This window comes from Tachyglossus aculeatus, chromosome 4, assembly GCF_015852505.1.
Source record: "Tachyglossus aculeatus isolate mTacAcu1 chromosome 4, mTacAcu1.pri, whole genome shotgun sequence".
Classification (NCBI taxonomy): Eukaryota; Metazoa; Chordata; class Mammalia; order Monotremata; family Tachyglossidae; genus Tachyglossus; species Tachyglossus aculeatus.
Window position 1 is genome coordinate 125,034,083 of NC_052069.1, and position 6,000 is coordinate 125,040,082.

A 6,000-nucleotide genomic window follows, 5' to 3' on the forward strand; every position below is an offset into this window, starting at 1 on the left:
CACAGGTCCTTCTAACTCCACCCACTAAGCCACTCTGCTTAGTGGATATGCACATGACTGTGGGAGAGGGGTTGGGTGAGTACCAAAGTGTTTAAGGGGTACAGAATGAAATTCATTGGTTTCGCAGGGGAAGGCAGGATAGAGTGGGGAGATGAAGGGTTTGTCAGGGAAGGGTTCCTGGACGTGATGCAAAAAGTAGGGCATCGAAGATGGGGAAAGTGGTGGTCTGTAGAATATAGGAAGGAGGGAGGGCATGAGCAAAGGGTCAGTGGTAGTGAGAACATTGTCCTGGGTCTCCATAGAGCTCAGGCCCTTACACTCCTGCTCCTGGGCCTCTTTACCTCTCCTAGAATTGGTGACCAGTTGAACCCCTGCACCCATTGCTGGTGCTGGAGAGAGACCAAGTGGGCTGTATTCAAGGGCCTGGAAGTCAAAATGAAGGGGTGCCTTGAAAGTTGGAGTCAAAAGGTGGAAAGAAAGAAAGGTAGAGACTAGTAGACAAAGACAGAGATGGGCAGAGAGACCAAAAGACAGGCAGGGACCCAGGCTAGCTGAGAGAAACACATATCTCCAACCACACCTATTTTCTCTGCCAATCTGGTGGTCTGTGCTGTGGCAGGGGTGCAGACACAGGGACAATGCTTCAGGGTTACAGTGGTAGTGGCAGTTGGAGTGGAGGAAAAGTCGGAACGATTTTAAGGTATGTAAACTCCTGCCAGATTGTAAACTTCTTGAGGGTAGGGATCGTGCCTACCAATTCTATTGCACTAGCATGGCCTAGTGGATAGAGCACAGGCCTGGGAGTCAGAAGGACCTGGGTGCCTCAGTTCCCTCATCTGTAAAATGGGAATTAAGACTGTGAGCCCAATGTGGGACTGTGAGGTAACTGAGGCACAGGGAAGTTCAGTGACTTGCCCAAGGCCTCACATCAGACAAGTGGGGAACCAGGATTGGAACCCATGACCTACTGACTGCCAGGCCTGTGCTCTATCCACTACGCCATGCTGCTTCGCAGTGGCCCTCGTATGCTCCAACAGCCCTGCCTACCTGTCTGCCCCAATGGTCCCTTCCCACCCTGATTCATTCATTCATTCATTCAATCGTATTTATTGAGCACTTACTGTGTGCAGAGCACTGTACTAAGCGCTTGGGTAGTACAAGTTGGCAACATATAGAGACGGTCCCTACAAAACAGCGGGCTCACAGTCTAGAAGGGGGAGACAGACAACAAAACAAAACATATTAACAAAATAAAATAAATAGAATAAATATGGCAAATAAAATAGAGTAATAAATACGTACAAACACATATACATATATACAGGTGCTGTGGGGAGGGGAAGGAGGTAAGGCGGGGGGGATGGGGAGGGGGAGGAGGGGGAGAGGAAGGAGGGGGCTCAGTCTGGTAAGGCCTCCTGGAGGAGGTGAGCTCTCAGTAGGGATTTGAAGGGCTTTTATTATTATAAAAATGCATTACCAAACTGGCCACCATGGGTTTGCAAACATGAGGAGACATTGGGAAGGGGTGGGAGAAGAGCAGAGCAGAAACGAGGGTTGACTTGGGGTAAAAGTGTCCTGGGGGATAGGGTGAAGGAAGAAGGGGTGCACTGCCCAGATAAGAGAAGGCTGAGGGGCAACTTCATCCATTAATCATTAAGTCAACCAATGGTATTAACTAAGCACTTACTGTGCACAGCCAACTACATTAAGCACTTGGGAGAGTACAATACAACAGAGTTGGTAGACACATTCCTTCTTCAAGGGCAATGAATAGTATTTGTTGAGCACTTACTGTAAGCAGAGCACTGTACTAAGCACTTGGGAAAGTACAATCAATAGAGGTGTGTTCCGGTCTCCAAAGCTTTGCAGGGCAGAAGCTGGAGGCCAGGCAGCTTCAGGGGTTAATTATGAACGCCAGACTCAATGAGACGTGAGTTTAAACTGCAGTAGGGGAGTATGCATTTGGACAAAGAACTTCTGGGGTGGTAGGGTGAATAAAGTCTCACTCCCAAAGAGTATAAATGATGGCTCCAGTGGCTACCAATCAACCTACGCATCAGGCAGAAACTCCTCACCCTTGGCTTCAAGGCTCTCCATCACCTCGCCCCCTCCTACCTCACCTCCCTTCTCTCCTTCTACAGCCCAGCCCGCACCCTCCGCTCCTCTGCCGCTAATCTCCTCACCGTGCCTTGTTCTCGTCTGTCCCGCCGTTGACCCCCGGCCCACGTCATCCCCCTGGCCTGGAATGCCCTCCCTCCGCACATCCGCCAAGCTAGCTCTCTTCCTCCCTTCAAGGCCCTACTGAGAGCTCACCTCCTCCAGGAGGCTTTCCCAGACTAAGCCCCCTCCTTCCTCTCCCCTCCTCCCCCTCCCCATCCCCCCACCTTACCTCCTTCCCCCCCCACAGCACCTGTATATATGTATATATGGTTGTACGTATTTATTACTCTATTTATGTATTTATTTTATTTGTATATATTTATTCTATTTATTTTATTTTGTTAATATGTTTTGTTCTCTGTCTCCCCCTTCTAGACTGTGAGCCCACTGTTGGGTAGGGACTGTCTCTATATGTTGCCAACTTGTACTTCCCAAGCGCTTAGTACAGTGCTCTGCACACAGTAAGCACTCAATAAATACGATTGAATGAATGAATGAATGAAACTACCAGTTGGGAAGGGTGGTTTAAACTGCGGCCAGAAGGCAGGGTGCTGCGTCAGTTGACCCCTTAAAGTCTCTTTCAGCTCTACTGCCCTCCCTGCACACCTATCCGCAGTCATTCATTCATTCATTCAATCATATTTATTGAGCACTTACTATGTGCAGAGCACTGTACTAAAGGCTTGGAAAGTACAATTTGGAAACAGAAAGAGACAACCCCTACCCAACAACAGACTCACATTCTAGAATGGGACAGAAAACCAAACCAAACAAGTAAACTGGTATCAATAGTATCAAAATAAATAGAATTATATATATATATATATATATATATATATACACATTAATAAAATAGAATAATATGTACATATATACACAAGTGCTGTGGTGCGAAGACGGAGGTAGAGCAGAAGGAGGGAGTAGAGGCGATGGGTAGGGGAGAAGGAGCAGAGGAAGAAGAGGACTCAATCTGGGAAGGCCTCCTGGAGGAGGTGAGCTTTCAGGTGAGCTTTAATCTCAATCAATCAATCAATTATATTTACTGAGTGCTTACTCTGTGCAGAGCACTGTACTAAACACTTGGGAGAGTACAAAATAACAGTAGGTAGACACATTCCCTCCTCTCTCAGGATGGCACCTGGAGAGTTTCCAGTACTTTACCAGTCTTGGCAACAGGAGGGAGAGTCAAGCAGAGGCACACCCACTCCATTCCTATCTTGGCCAGTGGCTAGTGAGTGGAAGGCAATCTGCTACAAGTCAAAACTTACCTGTGCTGGGCAGCGGCAGCACAGGAAAGAGTCAAGGGTGGAGATTCATGTTTACTGTTCGGAAGAAGGCAATGGTAAACCATTATGTATTTTTGTCAAGAAAATTCAATGGATACACCACCAGGTCACATCTCTTCCCAGATTAAACCCCCTTTTCATTCATTCATTTATTCATTTTTTGTATTTAATGAGCGCTTACTGTGTGCAGAGTACTGTACTAAGTGTTTGGAAGGTACAATTCAGCAATAGAGACAATCCCTGCCCACACTGGGCTTACAGTTTAAAGTGGGGGAGAAAAACATCAAAACAACAGGTCTCAATATAGATAAACAGAATTATAGATATATCCATGTCAAAACAAGTAAACAGGCATCAATATAACTAAATAGAATTATAGATATCTACATATATATATAAGTGCTGTGGGGTGGGGGGCAAGGGGGAAGAGCAAAGGGAGTGAGTTGAGGTGGAACGGAAGGGAGAGCCGAGGAATAGGGGGCTTAGTCTAGGAGGTCCTCTTGAAGGAGATGCGCCTTCAGTAGGGCTCTGAAGCGGGGAAAAGTGATAGTTTGGTGGATTTGAGGAGGGAGGTCGTTCCAGGCCACAAGTAGGACGTGGGCCAGGGGTCGGCGGCGAGACAGGTGAGATCAAGGCACAGCGAGAAGGTTAGCACCAGAAGAGCGGAGTGGGCGAGCTGGGATGTAGGAGAGAAGGAAGGTGAGGTTAGAAGGGGCAAGGCAATGGAGCGCTTTAAAGCCAACAATGAGGACTTTCTGTTTGATAACCCACATTTAACCCACATATTCAATCCACCACCAAATTCTGTCGGTCCCACCTTCACAACATTGCTAAAATCCGCCCTTTCCTCTCCATACTGCTACTATGTTAATACAATCACTCATTCTATCCTGTCTGGATTACTGCATCAGCCTCCTTGCTGACCTCCCAGCCTCCTGTCTCTTCCCCACTCCAGCCCATACTTCACTCTGTTGCCCAGATGTTTTTTCTACAAAAGTGTTCAGGACATGTCACCCCATCCTCCTCAAAAAACTCCAGAGGTTGCCCATCCACTTTAGTACCAAACAAAATCTCCTTACCATTGGCTTTAAAGCACCTTGCCTCCTCCTACCTCAGTTCACTACTCTCCTACAACCCAGCCCATACTCTTTGCTCCTATAATGCTAACCTCTACACTGTGCCTCGATCTCACCTGTCTCGCTGCCGACCCTTGGCTCACATCCTGCCTCTGGCCTGGATCGCCCTCCCTCCTCAAATCTGACAATTACTTTCCCCACCTTCAAAGCCATATTGACGGCACATCTCCTCCAAGAGGCCTTTCCAGACTAAGCCCCACTTTCCCTCATCTCCCACTCCCTTCTGCGTCACCCTGTCATCCTGACTTGCTCCCTTTGCTCTTCTCCACTGCCAGCCCCACAGCACTTATGTACATATATGTAATTTTATTTATTTGTATTGATGTCTGTCTCCCGCTCTAGACTGTAAACTCGTTGTAGGCAGGGAATGTCACCATTTATTGTTGTGTTGTACTTTCTCAAGCACTTACTACAGTGCTCTGCACACAGTAAGCACTCAATAAATACAACTGAGTGAATGAATGAATGAATGAATGAATGAATGAATGAATGGTGGTCTGGCATATATGGAGGGGTAGGGAGTGCTAGACTAGGGGAGGACATGGGAAAGGGATCTGTGGTGAGAAAGAAGAGATGGAGTCACAGTGAGTAAGCTGATTCTAGAGTCAAGTATGTGTGACTCTCAGTTCCTTGAGGGCAGGAATCATGTCTACCAACTCCACTGTATTGCATTCTCCCAAGTGCTTAGTATTGTGTTCTGCACACAGCAAGTACTCAGTAAAGTACGGCAAGGGCCTGGGAGTCATGAGGAACTGGGTTCTAATCCAAACTCCACCACTGTCTGCTGTGTGACCTTGAGCAAGTCACTTCACTACTCATTGCCTCAGTTACCTAATATTTAAAATCAATGATTCAATCGTATTTATTGAGCACTTACTGTGTGCAGAGCACTGTACTAAGCGCTTGGGAAGTACAAGTTGGCAACATATAGAGACAGTCCCTACCAAACAGTGGGTTCACAGTCTAAAAGGGGGAGACAGAGAACAAAACCAAACATACTAACAAAATAAAATAAATAGAATAGATATGTACAAGTAAAATAAATAGAGTAATAAATAGGTACAAACATATATACATATATACAGGAGCTGTGGGGAAGGGAAGGAGGTAAGCTGGGGGGATGAAGAGGGGGACGAGGGGGAGAGGAAAGAAGGGGCTCAGTCTGGGAAGGCCTCCTGGAGGAGGTGAGCTCTCAGTAGGGCCTTGAAGGGAGGAAGAGAGCTAGCTTGGTGGATGGGCAGAGGGAGGGCATTCCAGGCCCGGGGGATGACGTTTGCCGGGGGTCGATGGCGGGACAGGCGAGAACGAGGCACGGTGAGGAGATTAGCAGCAGAGGAGCGGAGGGTGCGGGGTGGGCTGTAGAAGGAGAGAAGGGAGGTGAGGTAGGAGGGGGCGAGGTGATGGAGAGCCTTGAAGCC

The 6,000-nt window shown here is 47.6% G+C and overlaps 1 non-coding gene across 1 annotated transcript; it reads left to right on the forward strand.

Annotated features, from left to right (window-relative positions):
- Positions 1-3,280: 3,280 nt before the first annotated feature.
- On the forward strand, positions 3,281-3,418 carry LOC119927973. The gene has a single exon (XR_005450936.1). It is a non-coding gene; the product is annotated as a small nucleolar RNA SNORA7 (small nucleolar RNA).
- The last annotated feature ends 2,582 nt before the right edge of the window (positions 3,419-6,000 follow it).